The sequence below is a fragment of the Notamacropus eugenii genome, chromosome 4, assembly GCF_028372415.1.
Source record: "Notamacropus eugenii isolate mMacEug1 chromosome 4, mMacEug1.pri_v2, whole genome shotgun sequence".
NCBI classification, from domain to species: Eukaryota; Metazoa; Chordata; class Mammalia; order Diprotodontia; family Macropodidae; genus Notamacropus; species Notamacropus eugenii.
Genome location: NC_092875.1, coordinates 222,318,597 through 222,344,539, shown reverse-complemented (window position 1 = coordinate 222,344,539; position 25,943 = coordinate 222,318,597).

The following is a 25,943-nucleotide window of genomic DNA, read 5'->3' as shown; positions in this document are numbered from 1 at the left end:
CAGAGAAGGGCTAGATTTTAGAAGAACAGATGGCATTCCAACTAATGAACTATGTAAAATATATCAAGGAAAGAGGATTAATTTTGTTTTTTTAATTTTATTTATTTTTAGTGTTCTATCATCACTACCATAATACTCAGATTTTTTTTTCCCCTTATGTACCCCACACCTTCCTCCTCTCTCCCTGAGATAGCATACAATTCTATATAGGATCTACACATACATTCTTATTAAACACATTTTCACTATAGTCATGCTGTGTAGAAGAAATAAAATGGATGGGAAAAATCATATAACACTGCAAAACATAATACACACACACATACACACACACGCACACACACACAAATGATCTGCTACGTTCTGCGATTGACTTCCATTGTTCTTTCTCTGGATGTGGAAAGGCATTTTGCTTTAGAACATCATTGGGATTTTTTTAAATCTTTGCATTGCTATGAAGTTCCAAGTCTAAGAAAAACTCTCACACACTGTGGTCATTGCTGTGCAAAAAGTTCTCCTGGTTCTGTTCCTTTCACTCAGCATCAGATCATATAAGTTTTTCCAGGCCTCTCGGAAGTCTTTATGTTCATCATTTCTTATAACACAATACTATTCCATTATATTCATATACTATAATTTATTAAACCACTCCCCAATTGATGGGCATCCCCTTGATTTTCAGTTGTTGGCCAATACAAAGAGTGCTGCTATAAATATTTTTGTATATATGGGACCCTTTCCCATTTTTATGATCTCTTGGGGATACAGTCCTAGAAGTGATATTGCTGAGTCAAAGGGTATGCACATTTTTGTGGCCCTTTGGGCATAGTTGCAAACTGCTCTCCAGAATGGTTAGGTGAGCTCACAGCTCCACCAACAATAAATTAGTGTTCCAACTCTCTTACATCCTCTCCAACATTTATCATCTTACTGTTCTGCCATGTTTGCCAATCTGACAGGTGTGATGTGGTAACTCAGAGCTGTTTTGGTTTGCATCTCTCTAATTAAAAGTGATTTAGAACATTTTTTCATGTGATTATAGAAATCTTTAATTTCTTCCTGTGGAAATTGCCTTTTCATATCCTTCGACCATTTATGAACTGGATAATGACAAGTATTGTTGTAAATTTGATTCAGTTCTCTATATATTCTAGAAATGAGGTCTTAATCTACAAGATTAGCTATAAAAACTCCTTTACAATATACTACATCCCTCCAAATTTTGGCTGCATTGGGTTTAGTTGCGCAAAAACTTTTGAGTTTAATGTAATCAAAATTATCCATCTTGTACTTCCTAATGCTTTCTATCTCTTCTTCAGTCAAAAATTCTTCCCTTCTCCATACATCTAATAAATACACTATTCCTTACTCCTCCAATTCGTCCATAGCATCAATCTTTATACCTAGATCATGTACCCATTTGGACTTTATTCTTGTGTATGGTGTCGGGCATTGGTCTATGCCTAGTTTCTGCCACACTGTTATCCAATTTTCCTAGCAATATTTGTCAAGCAGTGAGTTCTTATCCCAGAACCTGTGGTCCATGGCTTTACCAAATAGTAGATTGTTATCTTCATTGCCTACTGTATCTTGAGTACCTAGCATATTCCACTTGTCTATCCTTCTGCTTCTTAGTCAGTACCACGTGGTTTTGTTAATTCCTGCTCTATAATATAATTTGAGATCTAGAAATGCTAGGCCACCTTTCCTAGCATTTCTTTCCATTAGTCCCTTTTACATTCTGGACCCTTTGTTCTTCCAGATTTATTTTGATATTATTTTATCCAGCTCTGGAAAATACTTATCTGATAGTTTACTTGGTATGGCACTAAAGAAGTAAAATAATCTACGTAGAATTGTCATTTTTATTATATTGGCTAGGACTATCCATGAGTATCTTGTAATTTTGTTAATATAGTCCCTGAATTTGTTTTGACAGGTAAACTCCCAAATATTTTATAGTATATTTTATAGCTTTATATGGGATTTCTCTTTCTATCTCTTGCTAATACATAAGAATACAGAAGATTTGTGGGGGTTTCTTTTGTAATTTGCAACTTTGTCCAAACTGTTTATTTTTTCAGGCAATTTTTTTACTAGAATCTCTGGAATTCTCAAAGTAAATCATCATATCATCTGCAAAGAGTGATAACTTAGTTTCTTCTTTGGCTGTTCTAATTCCTTCAATTTCTTTATTTTGTCTAATTGATACATCTAACATTTCTAGTACCATATTGAATAGTCGTGATAATGGATATACTTGTTTCACCCTTGATATTATTGGAAATGCATCTACCTTACCTCCATTGCATATAATGCTGGATGAACATTTTAGGTAGATACTGCTTATTATTTTAAGAAAACTTCTCTTTATTCCTATGTTCTCCAGTGTTTTTAATAGGACTGGGTTTTGTATTTTGCTGAAAGTTTTTCTGCATCTATTGAGATAATCATGTGGTTATTGTTAGTTTTATTGTTGATATGATTGATAATGCTCATAGTTTTCCTAATATTGAACCAGCCATGCATTCCTGGTAAGAATCCCACCTGATCATAATGTAATATTCTCATGATAAGTTGCTGTATTCTTTTTGCTAAAATCTTAAGTAAAATTTTTGCGTCTATATTCATTAGAGAAATTGGTCTATAATTTTCTTTCTCTGTTTTGTCTCTTCCTGGTTTAGATATCAAAACCATATTTGTATCATAGAAAGAAATAGGAGGACTCTTTCTTCCCCAATTTTCAAAAATAGTCTATATAGCATTGGAATTAACTGTTCTTTAAATGTTTGATAGAATTCACTTGTAAATCCATCCGGCCCTGGAGATTTTTCCTAGGGAGTTCATTGATGGCTTGTTTAAGTATTCAACTTCCTTTTCTGTTAATCTGGGCAATTTGTATTTTTTGAAATATTCATCCATCTCATTTAGATTGTCGAATTTGTGGGCATAAAGTTGGGCAAAGCAATTTCTAATTATTGTTTTAATTTCCTCCTCATTGGAGGTGAGTTCACCACTTTCATTTTTGATATTAGTAATTTTGTTTTCTTCTTTCTTTTTTTAAATCAAATTGACCAAAGGTTTATCAATTTTATTAATTTTTTCATAAAGCTAGCTATTGGTTTTATTTATTAGTTCAATAGTTTTCTTAATTTCAGTTTTATTAATCTCTCATTTGGTTTTCAGTATTTCTAATTTGATATTTACTTGGGCATTTTCAATTTGTTCTTTTTCTAGCTTTTTTAGCTGCATGCCCAAGTCATTGATCTGCTCTTTCTCTATTTTATTCATGCAGGCATTCAAAGATACAAAACTTCCCCTAAGAACTGCTTTTTCAGTATCCCATAAGATTTGGTAGGTCGTCTTATTTTTGTCATTCTCTTGAATGAAGTTGTTGATTGTTGCAACGATTTCCTGTTTATCCCACTCCTTCTTTAGGATTAGATTATTTAGTTTCCAATGAATTTTTGGTTTATCTTTCCATGGCCAATTATTACATATAATTTTATTACATTATGATCTGAGAAAGATGCATTGATTATCTCTGACTTTTTGTACTGGACTGTGAGGTTTTTATGAACTAGAACCAGGACAATTTTAGTATATGTGTCATGTACTGCTGAAAAAAAAGTATATTCCTTTCTATTCCCATTCAGTTTTCTCCAGAGATCTATCATATGTACCTTATGCAGAGTTTTATTTATCTCTTTAACCTCTTTCTTGTTTATTTTGAGGTTAGGTTATCCACTTCAGAGAGGGGGAGGTTGAAGTCCCTCACTAGTATAGTTTTGCTTCTGATTTCTTCCTTCAACTTCACTAATATCTCCTTTTAGAATCTGGATGCTATACCACTTGGAGCATACATTTTTAACAATGATATTGATTCATTTTTGTCTATGGTGCCTTTTAGCAGGGTATGGCTTTCTTCCTTATCTCTTTTGATTAGATCTATTTCTGCTTTTCCTTTGTCTGAGATTAAGATTGCTACCCCTGCTTTTCTTACATCAGCTGAAGTACAATATATTCCGTTCCAATCTTTTACCTGTACCCTGTGTGTATCCCCCCATTTCAAATGTGTTTCTTCTAAACATCATATTGTTGGATTATGACTTTTAATCCATTCTGTTATCCATCTCCGTTTTATAGGAGAGTTCATTCCATTCACATTCATTCACATTGTGATTGCAGTCTGTGTATTTCCCTCCATCCTCTTTCCCACTGTTTGTGTTTTTAGTTCTCCTATCTCGCTTCCCCTCCTCAATAATTTTCTCTTTTCACCACCACCTCCTGCAGTCTTCCTTTCCTTCTTTAATCCCCCTCCCTTTTACTCCCCTTTACCCTTACTATTTCTTCCCTCCATTTTAGCTTCCCCTCTCCTTTCTCCCCCTTCCCCTCCTATTGCCTATAGATCTCATTAGAATTGTATACTTAATTAAGTTTACTGTTCCCTCCTTGAACCAAATCAGATGAGAGTACCTCTCAAACAATGATCATCTCTCTCCCCTCATTTCTTTTACTATAATATATAACTTTGTACTTCTTCCTGTGATGTAATTTACCATTTTCTGCTTCCTCCTTTTTGCATCTTCTCTTACAATCCCTTCCCATGCGAAAATCATATTTTAATCATCACATCTTTTACTTCATACCCATTCCCTCTATGTATATCCCTTTTATATTTCATTAGAAATATGCAATTATCAAGATTAACAAGTATTATCTTCCCTTATAGGGACATAAACAGTCTGCCCATATTGAGTAACAAGTTTTTGTTTTTTTTTTTTTTGTTTACTTTTGTTTTGTTTTTTTTTTTATTTTTCCCCCCATTTACCTTTCTATGCCTCTCTTGAGACTTGCATTTGAAGATAGAATTTACTATTGATTTCTGAACTTTTTGTCAGGAAGGTCTGGAAATCCCTTACTTCACTGCATGACCATCTCCTTGCCTGAAATATGCCGAACTTTGCTGGACAATTGATCCTTGGTTGTAGTCCAAGCTCCTTGGCCTTATGGAATATCAGATTCCAACTCCTTCAATCTTTTAATGTAGAAGCTCGAAAGTCCTGTGTGATCCTGACTGTAGCCCCTCTATATTTGAATGGTTTCTTTCTGGTAGCCTGTAGTATTTTCTCCTTCACTTGATACTTCTGGAATTTGGCAACAATATTTCTTAGGGTTTTTTGGGGGGAGGGATACCTTTTGGGAGTTGAATGGAGGATTCTTTCGATGACTAATTTGCCCTGTGGATCAAGCACTTCTGGGCAGTTTTCCTTGATGATTTCCTGGAAGATATTGTCCAGACTCTTTTTCATCATGGCTTTTTGGTAGGCCAATAATTCTTAAATTTTCTCTCCTATATCTATTTTCCAGCTCAGTTGTTTTTCTACTTAGGTAGTTTACATTTTATTCTATCTTTTCATTCTTTAAATTTTGTTTGACTGATTCTTGATGTCTTATAGAGTCATTAGTTTCTACTTGTCCAATTCTAACTTTTATCAAATTGTTTTCTTCACTTAACTTTTGCATCTCCTTTTCCACCTGCCCAATTATTCCTTTTTAGTAATTATTTTCTCCATTTGGTTTTTGAACTTCCTTTTCCACTTGTCGAATTTTCCTTTTTAAAGAGATATTCCCTTCATGTAAGTCTTTTTTCACACTTTTACATTTTAAAAAAAAAATTAAAAATTGGCCAGTTTCTCTTCTATTTCCTTCTTCAGCTGTTCCCGGAGAGATGTATGTGCATGCAAGCAGTTCACAGTTCCTTCCAAAGTTTCAGATGGGAGTACAGTCTCACTACTGACATCTTTGGTATTTATGTTTTGGTCCTTGTCCCCACAGAAAGATCTTATGGTTTATTCACCCTTGCTTTGCTTTTTCTTTCTCATGATGGTGATTGTGTGTTGTACCTGCTGGTTCTTTCAATTAGAAGCTGCAGAACTTAGTGTTGAGATGACTAGTGTGAAAAAGCTAAGGGCAGGTGCTAACTTATCTTTTTGTTTTGTCTTTCCCCCATCAGCCCTGGGGCTAGCTTCTTATGTGTGGGGGAGGGGTGGTCTAGTCATGGGAGATCTCCTCAGCTGAGCTGAAGCAAAGGCAAGCTCAGGGGTTGGTGATCCCAGCTGCCCTATTATCATTCCATTTCCCCTGCAATGCTGAGCCCTCCCTGTGTCCTGGTGTGAGTTTCCACCTCCTCTGGAGCTTCTCTCCTAGCACTGAGGCACACTTGGTTCCTAGTTCAGGTTTTCACTGCCCCAGGTCCCCTTTCCTTGCAGTTCACCTCTGCCAGAGTAACAGGACCTTTGAAGCTGCCTTTAGCATTTGTAAGTTGAGGCATCTGGATACAGCTACTGCCCAGGATTCTGTGTGCCCTGAGACCTGCTCCAGTCCTGTCCCAGCCATGTTACCAAACCCAGATTGCACTCTGCTTGACACGTGGTGTGATAGACAGTTCCTATTGGCCTTACAGGCTACCTTGGGCTGAAAATCTTTTTCACTCTGTCGTTTTGTGGCTTCTGCTGCTCTGAAATTTATTTAGAGTCATGTTTTACAGATATTTTATGGGCTGTGGGGGAGGGGTAAGCTTCTATGGGTTCGTCTTTCTATTCCATCTTTTTGGCTCTGTCCCCTCCACTTTAATTTTTAAAGTACTATTTTCTTCAGTTAGCTTTTGACTTTGTTTTCCATTTGACTCATTCTTTTTTTTTTTTTTAAATTTATTTACTTAACTTTTAACATTCATTTTAACAAAATTTTGGGTTACAAATTTTCTCCCCTTTTATCCCCTCCCCCCCAAACACCAAGCATTCTAATTGCCCCTATGACCAATCTGCTCTCTCTTCTATCATCCCTCTCTGCCCTTATCTCCGACTTCTCTTTTGTCCTGTAGGGCCAGATAACTTTCTATACCCCTTTACCTGTATTTCTTATTTCCTAGTGGCAAGAACATTATTCGACAGATGATCCTAACACTTTGAGTTCCAACTTCTTTACCTCCCTCCCTCCCCATCTTTGGAAGGCAAGCAATTCAATATAGGCCAAATCTGTGTAGTTTTGCAAATGACTTCCATAATAGTTGGGTTGTATAAGACTAACTATATTTCCCTCCATCCTATCCTGTCCCCCATTACTTCTATTCTCTTTTGATCCTATCCCTCCCCATGAGTGTCGACCTCAAATTGCTCCCTCCTCCCCATGCCCTCACTTCCATCATCCCCCCCACCCTGCTAATCCCCTTACCCCCCACTTTCCTGTATTGTAAGATAGGTTTTCATACCAAAATGAGTGTGCATTTTATTCCTTACATTAGTGGAATGTGATGAGAGTAAACTTCATGTTTTTCTCTCACCTCCCCTCTTTATCCCTCCACTAAAAAGTCTTTTGCTTGCCTCTTTTATGAGAGATAATTTGCCCCATTCCATTTCTCCCTTTCTCCTCCCAATATATTTCTCTCTCACTGCTTGATTTCATTTTTTTAAGATATGATCCCATCCTCTTCAATTCACTCTGTGCACTCTGTCTCTATGTGTGTGTGCATGTGTGCATGTGTGTGTGTGTAATCCCACCCAGTACCCAGATACTGAAAAGTTTCAAGAGTTACAAATATTGTCTTTCCATGTAGGAATGTAAACAGTTCAACTTTAGTAAGTCCCTTATGACTTCTCTTTGCTGTTCACCTTTTCCTGGTTCTCTTCATTCTTGTGTTTGAAAGTCAAATTTTCTTTTCAGCTCTGGTCTTTTCATCAAGAATGCTTGAAAGTCCTCTATTTCATTGAAAGACCAATTTTTCCCCTGAAGTATTATACTGTTTTGCTGGGTAGGTGATTCTTGGTTTTAGTCCTAGTTCCTTTGACTTCTGGAATATTCTGTTCCATGCCCTTCGATTCCTTAATGTAGAAGCTGCTAGATCTTGTGTTAACCTGATTGTATTTCCACAATACTTGAATTGTTTCTTTCTAGCTGCTTGCAATATTTTCTCCTTGACCTGGGAAATCTGGAATTTGGCCACAATGTTCCTAGGAGTTTCTTTTTTTGGATCTCTTTCAGGCGATGTTCTGTGGATTCCTTGAATATTTATTTTGCCCTCTGGTTCTAGAATCTCAGGGCAGTTTTCCTTGATAATTTCATGAAAGATGATGTCTAGGCTCTTTTTTTGATCATAGCTTTCAAGTAGTCCCATAAATTTTAAATTGTCTCTCCTGGATCTATTTTCCAGGACAGTTGTTTTTCCAAGGAGATATTTCACATGATCTTCCATTTTTTCATTCTTTTGGTTTTGTTTTGTGATTTCTTGGTTTCTCATAAAGTCATTAGCCTCCATCTGTTCCATTCTAATTTTGAAAGAACTGTTTTCTTCAGTGAGCTTTTGAATCTCCTTTTCCATTTGGCTAATTCTGCTTTTGAAAGCATTCTTCTCCTCATTGGCTTTTTGAACCTCTTTTGCCAATTGAGTTAGCCTATTTTTCAAGGTGTTATTTTCTTCAGCATTTTTTGGGTCTCCTTTAGCAGGGTGCTGACCTGCTGTTCATGCTTTGACTTCATGTCTCTCATTTCTCTTCCCAGCTTTTCCTCCACCTCTCTAACTTGATTTTCAAAATACTTTTTGAGCTCTTCCAAGGCCTGAGCCCATTGGGTGGGCTGGGACACAGAAGCCTTGACTTCTGTGTCTTTCCCTGATGGTAAGCATTGTTCTTCCTCATCAGAAAGGAAGGGAGGAAATGCCTGTTCACCAAGAAAGTAACCTTCTATAGTTTTATTTCTTTTCCCTTTTCTGGGCATTTTCCTAGCCAGTGACTTGACCTCTGAATATTCTCCTCACACCCAACTGGCCTCCTGATCCTACCAGCCAGCACTTGGGTCTGAGATTCAAATGCTGCTTCCAACCTCAGGGCTTTTGGTGGGGGCAGGGCTGCTATTCAGTATGAGATCAAGTTCAGGTGCTCAGGTGGGGACAGGGCCGCTTCTCTGGCTCACTTCCCTCAGGGGGTTTATGCAGAGACCTTCAACAATGGATTCAGGCTTCTGCCTGCTTGGGGAGCCCTGGTCTGCCACTGCCTCAGCTTCTGCCTCCTGAGGGAGCCTTAGTTATGGGGGCACCCTACTCCCCTCTCGCCCCGCCAAAGAGACCCTCTCACCGACCCCTGTCACCTGTGGGTGGAGGGACCTGCGCAGCCGCTGGAGATCCCATCCCTGAAGCCTGCTCACATCTCTTCCTCTCAGTGCTGCGGCCGCAGCAGTGCTGGGCTGGGTTCCATGTCCACAGCGTGACGGACCTTTTGTGAGATGTTTGCAGGTCCCTCTGGACCAGAAATCTCCTTCGCTCCACTATTCTGTGGCCTCACTGCTCCAGACTTCGCCGTGAGTTACTTCATACAGATGTTCTATGGGTTGTGGGATCGGAGCTCTGTGTATGTGCGTCTTTCTACTCCGCCATCTTGGCCCCGCCCCCATTCTTTTTTTTTTTTTAAAGCACTCATCTCCTTATTGACATTTTGGATCTCTTTTGCCATTTGGTTTAGTTTATTTTTAAAGGTGGTATTTTCTTCAGCAGTTTTTGGATCTCCTTTAGCAAGATGTTGACTCACTTTTCGTGGTTTTCTTGGATCTGTTTCACTTTGCTTCTCAATTTTCACTCCAAATCTTTTATTTGATTTTCAAAAGTTTTTTTGAGTTCTTCCATGGCCTGAGACCATTGAATTATTTTTAGAGGGTTGGAATATAAAAGCCTTGACTTTGATGTTGTCCTCTTATGGTATGCTTTCTTCTTTCTCATCTGAAAGGATGGAAGAAAATACCTTTTCACCCAGAATGCAACCTTCTATAATCTTATTTTTCTTCTTTTGTTGGACATTTTCCCAGGCAGGGAAAAAGTCCCAGGATTTTGAGTTCTTTTTTAAGTGTAGTGTATACTCTAAGGACCTGTAATTCTCAGATCCTCCAAGGTGGCATAATCAAGGGAGATGGGTTTACTCCTTTCCTGGCCTGTGCTCTCATCTGTGAACAACCACAAGCACTCCTTTCTGCCCTGGAATTGTGAGTAGTGTTTCCTCTCCATAGCAACCATCAGCACCACCGTGCCAGTGCTCCTCCTCACCCCAGGACCAGTACTCAGGACTGAGACCCAGATCAGCTGTTTAATTCCCCCAGTGTCTTTAGGTCAAGGGCTCCAAAAGTGGATACTGTTGCCACGGTGGCTGCCACTGCCCTGTGGCCAGAACTGGGGCCAGATCCACCTCCCCTCTCACCCAGAGCTTTCTTACTGACCTTTGAAGGTGTCTTTAGCTTTTGTGGGTTGAGAAATCTGGAAAGCACAGCTGCTACCCATGATTCCATGCCCTGAAGCTTGCTCTAGTCCTGTCCAAGCCATGTAGTCCAGGCTGGGCTGTGTTCTATTCCATGGCTGGTGCAACAGACCTTACCTATAGACCTTCTAGGCTTTCTTGGACTGGAAATCTGTTTCATTCTGTCAATTTGTAGCTTCTGCTGCTCTAGAATTTCTTCAGTCATTTTTGCAGGGTTTTTATGCCCTATTGGTTGGGGGGCGGGGAGAAGCTAGAACAGGTCCACTCTTCTACACTGCCATCTTGAGTCTATTCTATTTTTAGAGTGTTATAGAGAGAGGTAAAATGTATTATCTATAGTGTCAAGCTATTAATTTTATTTCCAATGTTTTCTTCCATATTGTACATCTATTTTTATCTTCCCTCTAATGCTCTCATTTCATTAAAAAAACAATAAACATTTCAAATCCTAACAGAAAATAAACCCTCTATTACTTCATCTCTTCTGGAATCGTGATTTTTAATCTTTATCCAAGCTGCATTTTTTAATTGAAACTTTTCATGTAGTTGTTTTGGAGTTATTCTCTTTTTGTTATATTTTTTCTCCCAGAACTATTTTCCAGATCAGTTCTTTTTCCAATACGATATTTTAAATTTTCTTCTACTTTTTTCATTTTTGGTTTCTGTTTGATTGATTCTTGATGCCTCATATAGTCAGTAACTTCTACTTGCCCAAGATGAATTTTTAATGAATTATTTTCTTCAGTTACTTTTTGTACTCCTCTTCCCATTTGTCCAATTTACCATTTTAAATTTTGTACGTCCTTATCCATTTGGTCAAATTTACTTTTTAAGGAACTATTCTGTTCAGTGAAATCTTTTTCTATTTTTTTAATTCAATATTTTTAATGATTAGACTTCTTCTACCTCTTTTTCTTCTACCTGTGTAATTTGGACTTTAAAATCCTTCCTGAGGGGGTGGGGTCAAGATGGCAGGGTAGAAAGACACATACAAGGAGGCTGCCCGAAACAGCCCATAAAACATCTGTAGAGAGTGACTCTCAACAAATTTTGGAACAGCAGAAGTGGAGAACAACAGAGTGGAAGAGATTTCAAGTCCAGAGTGACCTGAAAGGCCTATGGGAAACATCAGTTTCACCAATGTGGAGTGGAGCCCAGACCAGCCCAGTCTTGGCCACATGATGCAGCTTGAGAACAGCCCTTGGCAGTGGAATCTCCAGTCGCAGCAGGAGGTCTGCAGATCCCTCAACCCACAGGCGCCAAAGGTCAGTGACAGCGTATTTTCAGCTGTCCATGAAGGGAGAAGGGCCTTCCCATAGCTCTAACAGCAGGCAGCGTCCACAGAGACTGCACAGCATCCCATACAGACTGCTTCATTGTTGCAGTGTAAAAACCCCTGGGGGTACTGAAGAGCTGAGTCATACCTCAGGACCTGAGGCAGCTGGTCTTTGTCTTGCACTGAATGAAGGCCCTGCCCCCACAGCTTGGCTGAATCCCAGTCCCCCAGTGCTAGCTTGGTGAAACTGGAGGTAAGGTGGCTGTGGAGAAGTAACTGATAAGATTCTGGGCACAAAATTCTCTCTCTGCTTCCAGACTAGTATACATGCTTGATTGTGCCACCTTGGAGGAACTGAGATCTTACAAATTTCCAGAGTATACCCTACTCCTGACAAAGGACCCAAAAGTCAACTAACTGGTTGGGAAAATGCCCAAAAAAGGGGAAAAAATAAGAGTATAGAAGGTTGCTTTCTTGGTGAACAGATATCTTGTCTCATCCTTTCAGAGGAGGAATAACAATGCTTACCATCAGGGAAAGACATAAAAGTCAAGTCTTCTGTATTCTAAACATACAAAATAAACATTCAATGGGCTCAGGCCATGGAAGAGCTCAAAAAAGATTTTGAAAATCAAGTAAGAGGGGTGGAGGAAAAGCTGGGAAGAGACATGAGAGAGATGCAAGAAAAGCATGAAAAACAGATCAACGCCTTGCTAAAGGAGACCCAAAAAAATGGTGAAGAAAATAACACCTTTAAAAACAGGCTAACTCAATTGACAAAAGAGGTCCAAAAAGCCAATGAGGAGAAGAATGCTTTCAAAATCAGAATTACCCAAATGGAAAAGGAAATTAAAAAGCTCATTGAATAAAATCATTCTTTAAAAATTAGAAGGGAACAGATGGAGGGTAATGACTTTATGAAAAACCACGAAATCAGAAAACAAAACCAAAAGAATGAAAAAATGGAAGATAATGTGAAATATATCATTGGAAAAACAACTGACCTGGAAAGTAGATCCAGGAGAGACAATTTAAAAATTATGGGACTACCTGAAAGCCATGATCAAAAAAAGAGCCTTGACATCATCTGTCATGAAATCATCAAGGAAAACTGCCCTGATTTTCTAGAACCAGTGGGCAAAATAAATACTGAAATAATCCACTGATCCCCTCCTGAAAGGGATCCTAAAAGAGAAACTCCTAGGAACATTGTGGCCAAATTCCAGAGTTCCCAGGTCAAGGAGAAAATATTGCAAGCAGCTAGAAAGAAACAATTCAAGTATTGTGGAAATGCAATCAGGATAACACAAGATCTAGCAGCTTTTGCATTAAGGGATTGAAGGGCATGGAATATTATATTCCAGAAGTCAAAGGAACTAGGACTAAAACCAAGAATCACTTACCCAGCAAACCTGAATACAATACTTCAGGGGAACAAATTTTTTTTTTAATGAAATAGAGGACTTTCAAGCATTCCTGATGAAAAGACCAGAGCTGAAAAGAAAATTTGACTTTCAAACACAAGAATTGAGAGAAGTATGAAAAGGTAAACAGCAAAGAGCAATCATAAGGGACTTACCAAAGTTGAACTATTTGCATTCCTACATGGAAAGACCATATTTGTAACTCTTGAAAACTTTTTTCAGTATCTGGGTATTTGGTGGGATTATACACACACACACACACACACACACAGAGAGAGAGAGAGAGAGAGAGAGAGAGAGAGAGAGAGAGAGAGAGAGCACAGGGTGAATTTAATAAGATGGGATCATATCTTAAAAAAATGAAATTAAGTGGTGAGAGAGAAATACATTGGTAGGAGAAAGGGATAAATGGAATGGGGCAAATTATCTCTCATAATAGAGGCAAGTAAATGACTTTTCAATGGAGGGAAAAGTGGGGAGGTAAGAGAAAAAAACATGAAGCTTACTCTCATCACATTCAACTAAAAGAAGGAATAAAATGCACACTCATTTTGGTATGAAAACCTATCTTACAATACAGGAAGGGATGAAGAAGGGAATAAGCAGGGTGAGGGGATGATGGAAAGAAGGGCAATGGGGGGGTGGAGCAATTAGAAGTCAACATTCTTGGGGACAGACAGGGTCAAAAGAGAGAGCAGAAGAAATGAGGGACAGGATAGGATGGAGGAAAATGTAGTTAGTCTTATGCAACACTACTATTATGGAAGTCATTTGCAAAACTACACAGATATGGCCTATATTGAATCGCTTGCCTTCCCAAAGGGAATGGGTAGGGAGCAAGGGAGGAAGAGAAAGTGAAACTCAAAGTTTTAAGAACAACTCTGTTGAATATTGTTCTTGCAACTAGGTAATAGGAAATACTGGTAATCGGGTATAGAAAGTCATGTTGCCCTACAGGACAAAAGAGAAGATGGGGATAAGGGAAGGGAGGGATGTTAGAAGGGAGGGCAGATTGGTGATAGGGGTAATTAGAATGCTCGGCACTTTGGGGTGTGGGAGGGGAGAAATGGGGTGAAAATTTGAAACCCAAAATATTGTGGAAATGAATGTTGAAAATTTAAATAAATTAATTAAAAAGAAATAAAACTTTAAAAAAAGGAATTAAAAAAAATAAAATCCTTCCTGAGCCATTCCAAGAATGCTTTTTTGGCTTGAGACCTGTTTGTATTCTCTTGTGAAGTTGTCAGTGCTTCCCTCTTCTGAACAGTTATTTTTGATCTTCCCTGTCCCACTAGTAAGTTCTATGGTCTTTGCTTTTCTGATTTGCTTCTTGCTTATGGTAATTGCTTTTGGCTGGCTTTTAAAGTGTATCTCTGCTTCTGGGGCACAGCTGAGTCCATCCAAGGTTTCTTGTGCTGGGCACTTGAAGCTTATTTACTGATTTTGTGTGCCTCTGGTTCTTTCATTTAGAAGCTCTATAATGTGACAGCTTAACTGGTGCTGAGATGGCTGATGTGTGCCAAAGCTGCGGCCAGGTGAAAGCTATCTGATGAGAGGATTTCACTGAAACTCCTGGCATGAGGTGTGGGCGAGGAGTGGCCTGGGGTCTAGGGCTGAGCTAGAGCAAAGGCAACCTCAGTGGCTGGTGAAACCCATATGTGCTGATGTCTGCCCAATTCCCTTGCCTGCATGAAGGCAAACCTGGGGTTCTGGTATTGGCTCCACCTCCTGGAACTCAAGATCTTCTGCTAGTCCACTGAGGTTCTGATTGCTGGGATGCTTCTGGTCCTGCACTGATCTCTTTCAGCCACAGCAAGAGAAACCCTTCCGTAGATATCTCTAGCCTCTGGAGCTGAAAGACTGCTCTTTCTCTTCTGCTGGCTCCACTATTCCAGGATTTTTCCTGTGGAAATATTCTCTGGGCTTTACAACGTCAACAAGGGGAGGGTGAGAGCACTTACAGTTTACTCTGCCATTTTGGCTCCTGGAAGTTCAAGTAGGTGACTTTCAAACATTTATTCTGTGTGCTAATCACACCAGAAGTGGCTGCAGCTTGTGCCATGGGCTCTGTGTTTCTCTCTCACTCGGTTTCACTGTACTCTTGTCCCACACTGAGAGACTTGGGAATCTGCACTACTGCTTCTGATTCAGTGCACCTGGGGCTGTTCCTACTCTGCTATGGCTGAGTCTGCACTGGTACAGCCTGTTTACTCTGCACTCCCCTAATCCCATGTAACAGATTCTTCCCCTCACCATTCCAGGCTGTCCTGGACTGGAAATCTTCTACACTCGGTCTCCTAGAGTATTCTGCCTCTCTAAAATTTGTTCAGATTCACTTCTTTGAGGTATCTGAAGGAGTTTGTAGAAGAGCTCAGGTGAGTCCTTCGTTTTACTCCACCATCTTGGCTGTCCCTCCCCCTCTCCCCTGCTTGTTTCACTGCATTTTTTATTGAGAAAATAATATATCATGAATTTCTCCTCTTCTACTCTACCTTCCAAATTCAATTGACATTGTTCTTATTTGCTTCTACTTTTCTGAAGTCCATTTTCCAAGTCCATTCAATTTTCTACCCTGTTTTATATCCTTCCAGTATTGATCTCTTCTAACAAATTGTCTTTATAAGTATCACTTCTCCTGACTCTCCTCTGTATATGTGTATCCTCAATATCTCCCAATAAACTCACTCTTTCTCTACTCCTTCTCAATTTATTCAGGCTGTTCCAACCTTTAGAAGAAAAAAAAAACAATAATATTCTTCACTTAATCTCAGTAGTTTCTCAAAATATACAATGAAAACAATAATAATAGCATAACCTTTTATAGGTTTAATGTTTTCAAAGTACTCGACATTAATGAAATAGAATTTAATTAATCCTCACAACAATCTTGGGAGGTAGGTGTTATTCACTCAATTTTATTGATGAAAAAAACTGAGGCCAAGAAAAATTGAGTGACTAGCGAGATAACATAGCTCATAAGGGTCTAAAACAGAATTTGAACTCAAGTCTTCCTGACTCCACATCCAGTACTGCATTCACTGCATCATTTAACTGTCAAATATCATCTATACCTCTAGCAGTTCATGTGAAAAAATTTACTTGAAATACTTATCTGTTCTTATTGCTGTCATTTTAATTTTTTAAGAATCTAGTTTCTGACCAATCACTCAGCTAAAGCTTTTCCCTCCAAAGTTACCTATGCTCTTTCCTTCTTTTTTCCCCTTATTCCTTTTATTTTGAACTAAACAAACAAGAAAAAAAGAGAATTTCAAATGAAGCTGAGAATCTATGAAATGTATCTTGCTTTTTCTTTTAAAAGTGTATAATAATTGCAAAATGGAAACTCCAAAACTTTGCTGTTTGCCAATGTTTTCTTCTGGCCTTCTTTTCATTCGCTTCTGCATTTTAAATCAATTATTCTCTCTTCTTTCTTTACATTTTGCTTGGCATTCATATTGCTGTACTTTCCTTCCTGTAGTAAAATAAAACCAGAGTTCATGAAAATAGTTCCATCATTTATAATATTTAAATATGTGTATACATACATACTCACACATACACATACACACATAGACATATATACATACACACACGTATATCCTATAATGAATCTTGAGTGCATTATATTTCTATGAGGAGATGTGTAGTCTGCTTTGTCATTTACCCTGGGAATCTCAATTGTTAACTTTACTGATTGGAGTCCTCAAGTCTTTTCCCCCACATACACATACATACATACATACATACATATATGTGCGTATAATTGTCTAAATTCTCATTATGTTCTCCCTATTTTACTCACTTCACTCTCAATACATTCATACATGTTCTCTCAGATTTCTCTAAAACTATTTTTTCTCCATTTCTCATGGCAATAGTACTCTGTTATATTGATGTTCTACAATTTATTCAGCCATGCCTCAATTGAAGGGCACTCTTTTATTTTCTAGTTCTTTGTCATAATAAATGAGCAAATTAACAATAAATAAATTAATCAATTAGAAAAACCTGTTGCTATAAGTATTTTTGTATATATGAATCTCTTCCTTCTTCTTTGACCTTTTTGTGGTAAAAGCAATATAGCAGCTGTGTCAAAAGGTATACACAATTTGGTGACTTTTGGTGCAAAGGTCAAAATTGCTTTCCAGGGTATCAGGACTTCTTAGCTCTACCAAGAGTTCACTGGTGTTTCTAACAAGGTTACTCTTTAGAGTCCTCCTGTAGATTTAGCTGGAGTTTGATTAGTGCAATTAATAGTATTGCCTTCCTTGGATTTAATCAAGTGCTGAACCATAAAGTATGTTTGCCCTTGGCAAAAATTATTTTTTGACATTTTTTGTTTTTAAGGGCAATAACATTTAATACTGCTAGGAGGAGCATTGGATAGAACACAGGACCTGAGTAAAAATCCAGTCTTAGACCTTTGACCTTACTGTGTGACCCTGGGCAAGTCACTTAACCCAACTGTCTTACAGAAAATAAAAACATTAAATAACTTTTATCTTTAGATATTCATTAAGCTAGTTTTTCCCTTCTCATATTATTTCTTAGTTCTGGTAAATGGGATTTTACCATTAAAGTTCTTTTAAAGGCCAGTCAATATACTTCAGTGTAACTAATTAAAGCCATTCCCTGTGGTCCCAATATCAAAGCAGTGGTTGTAGAACTCTGTAATCACCTTGATCTCTCAAGAAGATTGAAGCTGTCGCTAATCCCCAAAGCCTATAATTCCTTTCCTGAGCTTTGTAAATTGAATGAAATGGTACATTGCTTTGTGGTTTTACACAGAGCAGCTGTAGTACATGAATGGGAGAAAAAGAGGCAAACGATCTGAAGTTTTATATTTAATTTTGCTATTTACTAGCCATATGACTTTGGAAAAGTTCTATAACTGCTTGATCTAAGTTTATGTATCTGTAAGTTTGGGAAAAATAATAATTGGCAAACTTATGCACAGTTTTGTACAGAAGTTATCTCATTTGATCATCACATCCTTTCCTCCCAACTCCATGAGGCATGAAACTACAGAGATTATTATCCCCATTTTGCAGACAAGAAACAAGAGAAAGATTGTTCCTGGCTAGGTCTGACTAAAATTATCCCTAGGTTATTTACATTCAATACTAGAACAAATTAATCACTTGAAGTCATTCAGGAGTTAAGAAAAGGGGATTTATATAACCACAGCAGGAGGCTATTCAACACGGACAGGTATTGAGGACATTTAAAATTGAGTAGGCTGAGCTAATCTCACCTTTTTAAGTCAACCATCATTTTCCACCTGCCAAACTTCAGAGAGTGTCAAGAATTACTCACTCTTGCTTTGTAACAAGGCAACTAGTAAGTAATATCAACTGCCTGAACCTTTAGTTCCCTGATCCAAATAATTCTCACCTATGACTTCAAATTCCTTTAAGGAAAACAAAACAAAAACAAAAATCTCACTAGTGTGAGTGAAGGGATTATATTACTTCTACCATGGAGGTGAATTGACTTTTCAATGACTGAACAGCTCATAAATGTTGAAGGTTGGATTTGAACCAGTAGTCCGTTCAGAATATCATACTCTCTCAAAATAATATCTACCCTGCTTTTTTTTTCCCTTGAGGGCTGCTGGGAAACATAAATGATAATATATGTAGTATTACTAGTTAATCTATAGTTTCTCAATATTTTCTTCTTGATGATCTCATGAAATTACCATCACTATACAGATGCTTCCCAAATTGCTACAATCAATCCTTGTGTAGTTGTGTTTTGTCCTTCATTCTTCAACAGGACCATAACAACAGGAAGATGATGCCATGAGTTGCAAGTGAGTTGGATTTAAGTGAGGCTGTGCAAAGTCACCAGCCTCACTTTCTTCTGCAGAGCCATCTGGGTCCTCTGGCTGAGCAAGTAATTTGCTGAATTCTCAAAAATTAAAAAAAAAAAAAAAGCAAAAAACACTTTAAAGATATTCAGGAATTAGCAGGAATTAACATTAACTGGCTCCTCCATGGCTCACCCTTTACCCAATCACGTGTTCACTGTCTGCTTTTCCCAAGTTGTTTATTTCTACCTTTCTAAGCAGCCAATTTAGAATATACAAGTGGTAGCTTCCCAAATTGCAATCATCAGATTTGTCCATGATAATCATATCCTTTCTCTAAAGCTCCAGTTTCAAATCACCAATGTAATTTGAATATCTTAAACTCAATGTGTCCAAAATAAAATTGATTTTCTTTCCTCCTAATCCCCTCAACTCTGCTCACTTCTCTGCTTCCCTATTATTCGAGTTATGTCCTCACAGTCACCCATCTCCCAACCAAGATGTCATTCTTTACCTCTCACTTAACGTTCCTCACACTCACCACACACAGTCTAATCTTGTCATTTTCCAATGTCTCTTATACATATATATCATTTCTTTTGTACTCACAAAGTGGCATTCCAGTTCAAGCCTTCATCACCTAGTGATGTGGCTCTTGCAAAATACTTCTGCTTGGTCTCCTTGCACAAACTTGACTTTCTCTCTGTCTCTGTCTCTGTCTCTGTCTCTGTCTCCCTCTCTCTCTCTCTCTCTCTCTCTCTCTCTCTCTCTCTCTCTCTCTCTCTCTCTCTCTCACACACACACACACACACACACGTGCGCACACATACATGCACACACACCTCACCCCCACTGAAGAAGCTCCAGTGCCTTCTACTTACCTTCAGAGTTAAATATAAAATTCTTCGTTTATCTTTTAAAGACAGTAATAACCTAATCCCTTAGGCAACAACTAGTAGCTCAGTGGACAAAGTACTAGACCTGGAGTGAGGAAAACCTGAGTTCAAACACAGCCTCAGATGTGTCCTACCTATATGAGCCTGCTTGCCTGACAAAATGGATCCACTGGAGTCGGAATTGCAAACCACTCCAGTAACTTAGTCAAGAATACTGCAAATGGAGTCATAATGGTTTGATGAGTGAACAGCAAAAGTATAGTCCTTTCCTACCTTCCAATTCTCTAATATTGAATTCCCTTCTGTGTGTTCTATAATCACTAGACTCTTGTCTTCCTGTCTATTATTTCTTGCTTGCAACAGCCTGTCTCTCAATATGGTGTGATTTCACTATCCCCCATGTTTGGAGTTCTTTCTTCTTATCTCTACATACTTTCTCTTCTAGGTTCCTTGAAATCTCAACTCAAACTCCAAATTCAGCAGGGGCAAGAGACCATTCCTGCTTTCCCGAATGACATTGCTTTCTTTCAGAGATTACCTTCCATTTACATAGTATAAATACAGAAGCTACAATTTTTTTTTCATGTTGACCTCATTACAAAATGAACTTCTTATGGGTGGGGACTTGGTTTCACCTTTTTGAATACTCATTGCTTAGCATAATCCTTGGCACATAGTAGGTATTCAATAAATATTTGACTATTGACTATACAAATATTGGAACAGGGCTGAATAAATAATTAAGGTAAACATGATTATGTCTTCAAAATTGATCTGGAATTTGTAACAGAAATGTTCCTAACGTTGTATTTCATGTTTTCTTATCGTTTCATTTCCTGACATGGAAATCGGTAAATTCATTTTTATGAACATTAAAGGCAAACAACTATGGAAAATGAAAATCCATCTCAGTTCTTGGAACAACTCTATTATTGCTTTTATAAACAATATTTGCCCATGTCCCTCTTTCTTCACATTTGCTCCTTTTATCCCCCTAATTTGTGAAGAAAATGTAAGATATATTTTTCTTTTAGTACTTTCCATCCTGTATAAACTTCTGCTATGAAATTTTTATAAAATAATTCTCAAAATGATATTCTTAACAATGCTACATAAAAAAATCCTGACTGTCATTTTTTTGTATTTTCAAGAATTTTTCCACACGTTACATCTATACCTTGGAGCAACAAAAAAGATTCCCTCAGATCCTTTGCATTTGTAATTTTGATAAACTTTTGGAAATCTTTAATCCACAGTGAGTGACACATTATGGATAAGTGAATTTTCTGGGTGATTGAAGGAGATTTTTTTTAATTTAAGCATTTTAGGTGAATATCATTCTAAATCATATGAATTCTCTGACTTCTTAAAGAAAGAACTGAGTGTTATTTAAGTTATGGTTGAAGGGCATTCATTTTCTCAATAAACAAGCAATAATATCTGACTATTTGCAAAGGACTGTACTACATACTGGAGAATACATTTTTTTTTTTTACATTATATCAGAAAAAACCTTTAGAGCCAACATCTTGACCTCATGGAATTCAGCTGAGAAGAATAGGATGGGTTCATACCTTAAAAAAATGAAATTAAGGGGTAAAAAAGGAATATATTGGGAAGAGAAAGGGAGAAATGGAATGGGGCAAATTATCTCTCATAAAAGAGGCAATAAAAAGACTTTTCAATGGAGGGGAAAAGGGGGAAGGTGAAAGAGAAAACGTGAAGTTTACTGTCTTCACATTTGACTCAAGGAAGGGATAAAATACACACACATTTTGGTATGAAAACCTATCTCACAATACAGGAAAGTGAGGGAGAAGAGGATACGCAGCGTGGGGGAGAGGGTGGAAGGGAGGGCAATGGGAGGAGAGAGCAGTTAGAAGTCACACTCTTGGGGAGGGACAATGTCAAAAGTGAAAACATAAGAAATGGGAAGCAGGATAGGATGGAGGGAAATATAGTTAGCCTTAAACAACATGGCTGTTCTGGAAGTCATTTGCAAAACTACAAAAAAAAAAAAATCTCTAACCCTAGTATTACGAATTATAATTGGTTATGATGACATCTTATCCTATTAGACCAAATTCCATTCTGATTACTCCTTCCTTTAATGTATGCTCCTCTCCATCACCGTCCCCCCCCCCCCCCCCAACACACACACCCCTCGCCTATCCTCATCTTCTCTCTTTTCTTGCAGGGCAAGATAAATTTCCATACCCTTATCCCTGTAGTTCTTATTTCCAAATTATATGCAAAAAATCCTCAACATTCATTTCTAATACTTTGAATTCCAACTTCTCTCCCTCCCCCTCTCCCTGCCCAGCCCTACTGAGAAGGCAAGCAATTCAGTACAGACTAAATATGTGTTGTTTTGCAAAAGACTTCCATAGTAATCATGTTGTGCAATACTAATTATATTGCCCTCTGACCTACCCTACCCCCCCTTATTTTCCCCCCTACAGTTGACCTTGTCCCTTCTCAAAAGTGTTTTTTTCTAGTGACCCCCTTCTCCCATTTGTCCTCCCTTCTAACATTCCCCTTGATCCACTTGTCACCGCCTCTCCTACTTTCCTGTGATGTATATACATGTTCATATCATATTTCTCCTGGATCTATTTTCCAGGTCAGTTGTTTTTCCAATAGGTTGTTTCACCTTATCTTCTATTTTTTCAAATTTTTGGTTTTGTTTACTAACTTCTTGGTTTCACTCATAGTCATTTGTTTCCCTGAACTCAATTCTCTCTTTCAATGAATTATTTTGTTCAGTGAGCTTTTGAACCTTGTCCTCCTTTTAACTAATACTGCTTTTTAAAACCTCCTTCCCCCGTTAGCTTTTTGGACCTCTTTTTCCAATTGAGTTAGCCTCTTTTTAAAGCTGTTATTTTCCTCAGCATTTTTTTGATTCTCCTTTAGTAAGCTGCTAACTTGCTTTTTAAGGTCTTCTATTGCCTGCTTTAAGTTCCCTTTGGGGACAGAAGCCTTGTTCTTCCTCATCTGAAAGGATGGGGGGAGAAACCTGCTCCCCAAGAAAGTAACCTTCTATGGTCTTATTTCTTTTTCTCTTTTTTGGGCATTTTCCCAGCCAGTTACTTGACTTCTGAGTTTCCTCTCCACAACCACCTCGCCTCCAGTTCTGCTCAGCCCAGCGCTTGAGGGCTGATTCAAATGAGCTGCTCTCAAGCCTTAGGGGTTTTCACTGGGGGCAGGGCTGCTATTTGGTGTGAGATTAGGTTCAGCTACTCAGGTGGGGGCAGGGCTGCGACACGGGTTCAGTTCGTTCAAGGGGTTTACTAGGAGACCTTCAACAATGGATGTGAGCTACTGCCTACTTTAGGAGCCCCTATTCACTTCTGCCTCTGCTGCTGCCTCTTGAGGGGGCCTGAATTATGGGGACACCCTGCTCCCATCTTGGCCAGTCCAAAAGACCCTCTAACTGACCTTTGGCACCTGTGGGTTGAGGAATATACACTACTGCTGGAGATTCTGTCCCTGAAGCCTGTTCAGATCTGCTCCTTTCGTTACTGCATGGCCAAGGCGGGACTGGGCTCTGCTCTGGGTCCAGTGCTTGACAGACCTTTCCTGTCTATTTTTCAGGTCTCTCTGGAACAGAAATCTCATCCACTCCATTGTTCTGTGGCTTCTGCTGCTCTAGAATTTGTTGAGAGTTTTTCTTTACAGGTATTTTATGGGCTGTGGGGTAAAAGCTAAGCATATGTGTATCTTTCTACTCCACCATCTTGCCTCCCCACTCTGGAAGTGTTTCTTGTAGAAGATAGGATTTTATGTAAGACTTGAAAGAGCTGGAAGGAAAGACTTCCAAGAATAAGAGACAACAAAGTGTCTTGGATAAGCAAGGTGGTCTGTGTCACTGGATCATGGTATGCATTTGCTTGTAAGATGTATGAAGATCAGTAAAATGGGAAGATGCTAGATTATGAAGGCTGTGAAAAGGCACAGAAGATTCCATATTTGGTCTTGGTGAAAATAGGATATCAATAGAGCTGACTGAATAGGGTAGTGATATAGTTCTTCAAGAAGAACAATTTGATAGTTGAATTGTGGATGGAATGGAGGAGGAAGAAAATGGTTATTCCAAAAGTCTATACATGAGGTGACAGTGTCAGAGAAAAGAATATCACGGAAGAAGAAAAGTTGGTCAGAAATAGTTTCTCTATTGCATTCTAGTTTTTTGTCTGACTTACAAGTGTTTTGTGTAGGTTTTTTTGTAAAATAGTGAATACTAAAGCATTTATGAGTTAGTCCATTCTTTTTGAGTCACAAAAATATCTTTCGATGTAACACCCAACAAAAAAAAATTCCCAGCCTCTACTTCCCTATAAACATACATAGAAATTGACTTGACTTTTCTTTACTTGCCATCATTTCTCAGCTAACATGGTCTTCTTCAGCAATAAAGGACAAACATAACAATTTATGAATAGATGCAGCTGCTTGAATGGGGACCCATATAGCTGGGTAACTCAGCTCCTCCTCTGCTGTCTGTCTCCCCCTCCCCTTCCTTCTCCTCTCCAAAGGAAGGTAAATTTGGATGGCCAGAGGATGTCCAGTTAACTTGGGATTTACTGACTAGATTTTTTTTCCCTTCCTTCTCCTCCTGTCCCCTCCTTTCCCCTCCCTTGCTTTCCCTTTCCTACCTTACCTCCACTTAAGGGCTGTTTTCTGGACTCTCCTACCTTAAGAGTGATTATCAGTAGTAACTGTTGCTGTTTCCCTCCCACCCTAATGTAGCTATTTTTCTTTGCCTCATTAAAAGCAGTCATCTCCTGATTACTTCTTAAACAAGCCTATTTCCCGAATGGGCATTCCCTCACCCTAAGTGGGTACCTGAACAGACTTTAAAGCCTCCCACTGCATCCTGTGTTCCTGATAAATATCTGGTCACTAGATTTAGATGGATGTGGAGGAGTAGTGAAGCTGGTGACCTTGCACTGTCCTCCTTCACTCAAAACAACATCAAGTACAAGTCACATCATTATTTTTCTGATGGCATGGTCTTCTTTAGAAATTAAAGAAGGCACAACAACAACATAGAAATTGAGAATAAAAGAGATGAAAAGACTTTTGGAAGGTCAGAGTAGTAGATGAAGAATTTGAAATCAAGTTTTATGATTACAATTAATCAATCACTTAAAAAGTGCCCATTATGGAGCCAGTACTTTGCAATGCACTAAGCATACAAAGACAAAGAATAAGACAACTCTGATTCTCCCAGAGTTTATATTACAACAATTCCCAAACCAGTGCTTTCTCATAGTATGGAGTTCAAAGGCCAAAAATACATCTTTCACTGTATTTTATTTAGTGATTTAAAAAATGGATTATGAATACAATTAGATATAGTTTTAAGGTTTTAATGAAATCCCTTTATTTAAATATTGCAGAAACATATTATCAGTGCTTATAATTTTGATCAGATTAAAACTACTTAGATTATTCTTAAAATATAGATAAGATATGCAGAGAAAAGTAAATAGTTTATAGTTTATTTTTCTTTCTAAAGTTTTAAGGATTGTCATATTCATGCTGAAAGATTTTTTTTAAATAAAGTAATGTAAAAATAGTAATAAAGTCAAAAGTATAAACACAATTAAAGATGTAGTACGTTATATGAACAGAAGTGCAATTACACATGAGTGACAATTTTGAAAATACAAATATCCAAAAAAATTTAAATTTGTTATTAAAAAAGACATTTTTATAAATGGGAGAAAATACAAAGCTAACATCTTCCAGGTTTCTAAGGGTATTGTTTGATTCTGTCCTTGAACATAAACTAGAGTAATCTTTTATTTAAATGCAGTACTTGTACATTCCCTGATTTATGATGCATTGATGAAAGAAAACTATGCGCTGTTCCATACAACATCAAAGTAATGTCTCCCTGCCCATGTAATTCACACAGGAATTTCAATACATAAAATATGAACTTTAGATTCAGGAGCAGGCAAAGGCAATAAGGTCAGACATTCAAATTACAATCATTTTTGAATCTTTTTCTCTCTGAATATTGCTGTTGTTTCTCTGTGAAAAAATTATGCATAGAGTATGGTAGCTTTGTAAGAAGAATTTAACTTGGCAGATAGATATGTTTGTATCTATAGCATTTAAATATAACAAAATTAGAAACAGATATATAAACACATACACACACACACACACACACACACACACACACATATATATATATATATATATATATATATATATATATATATA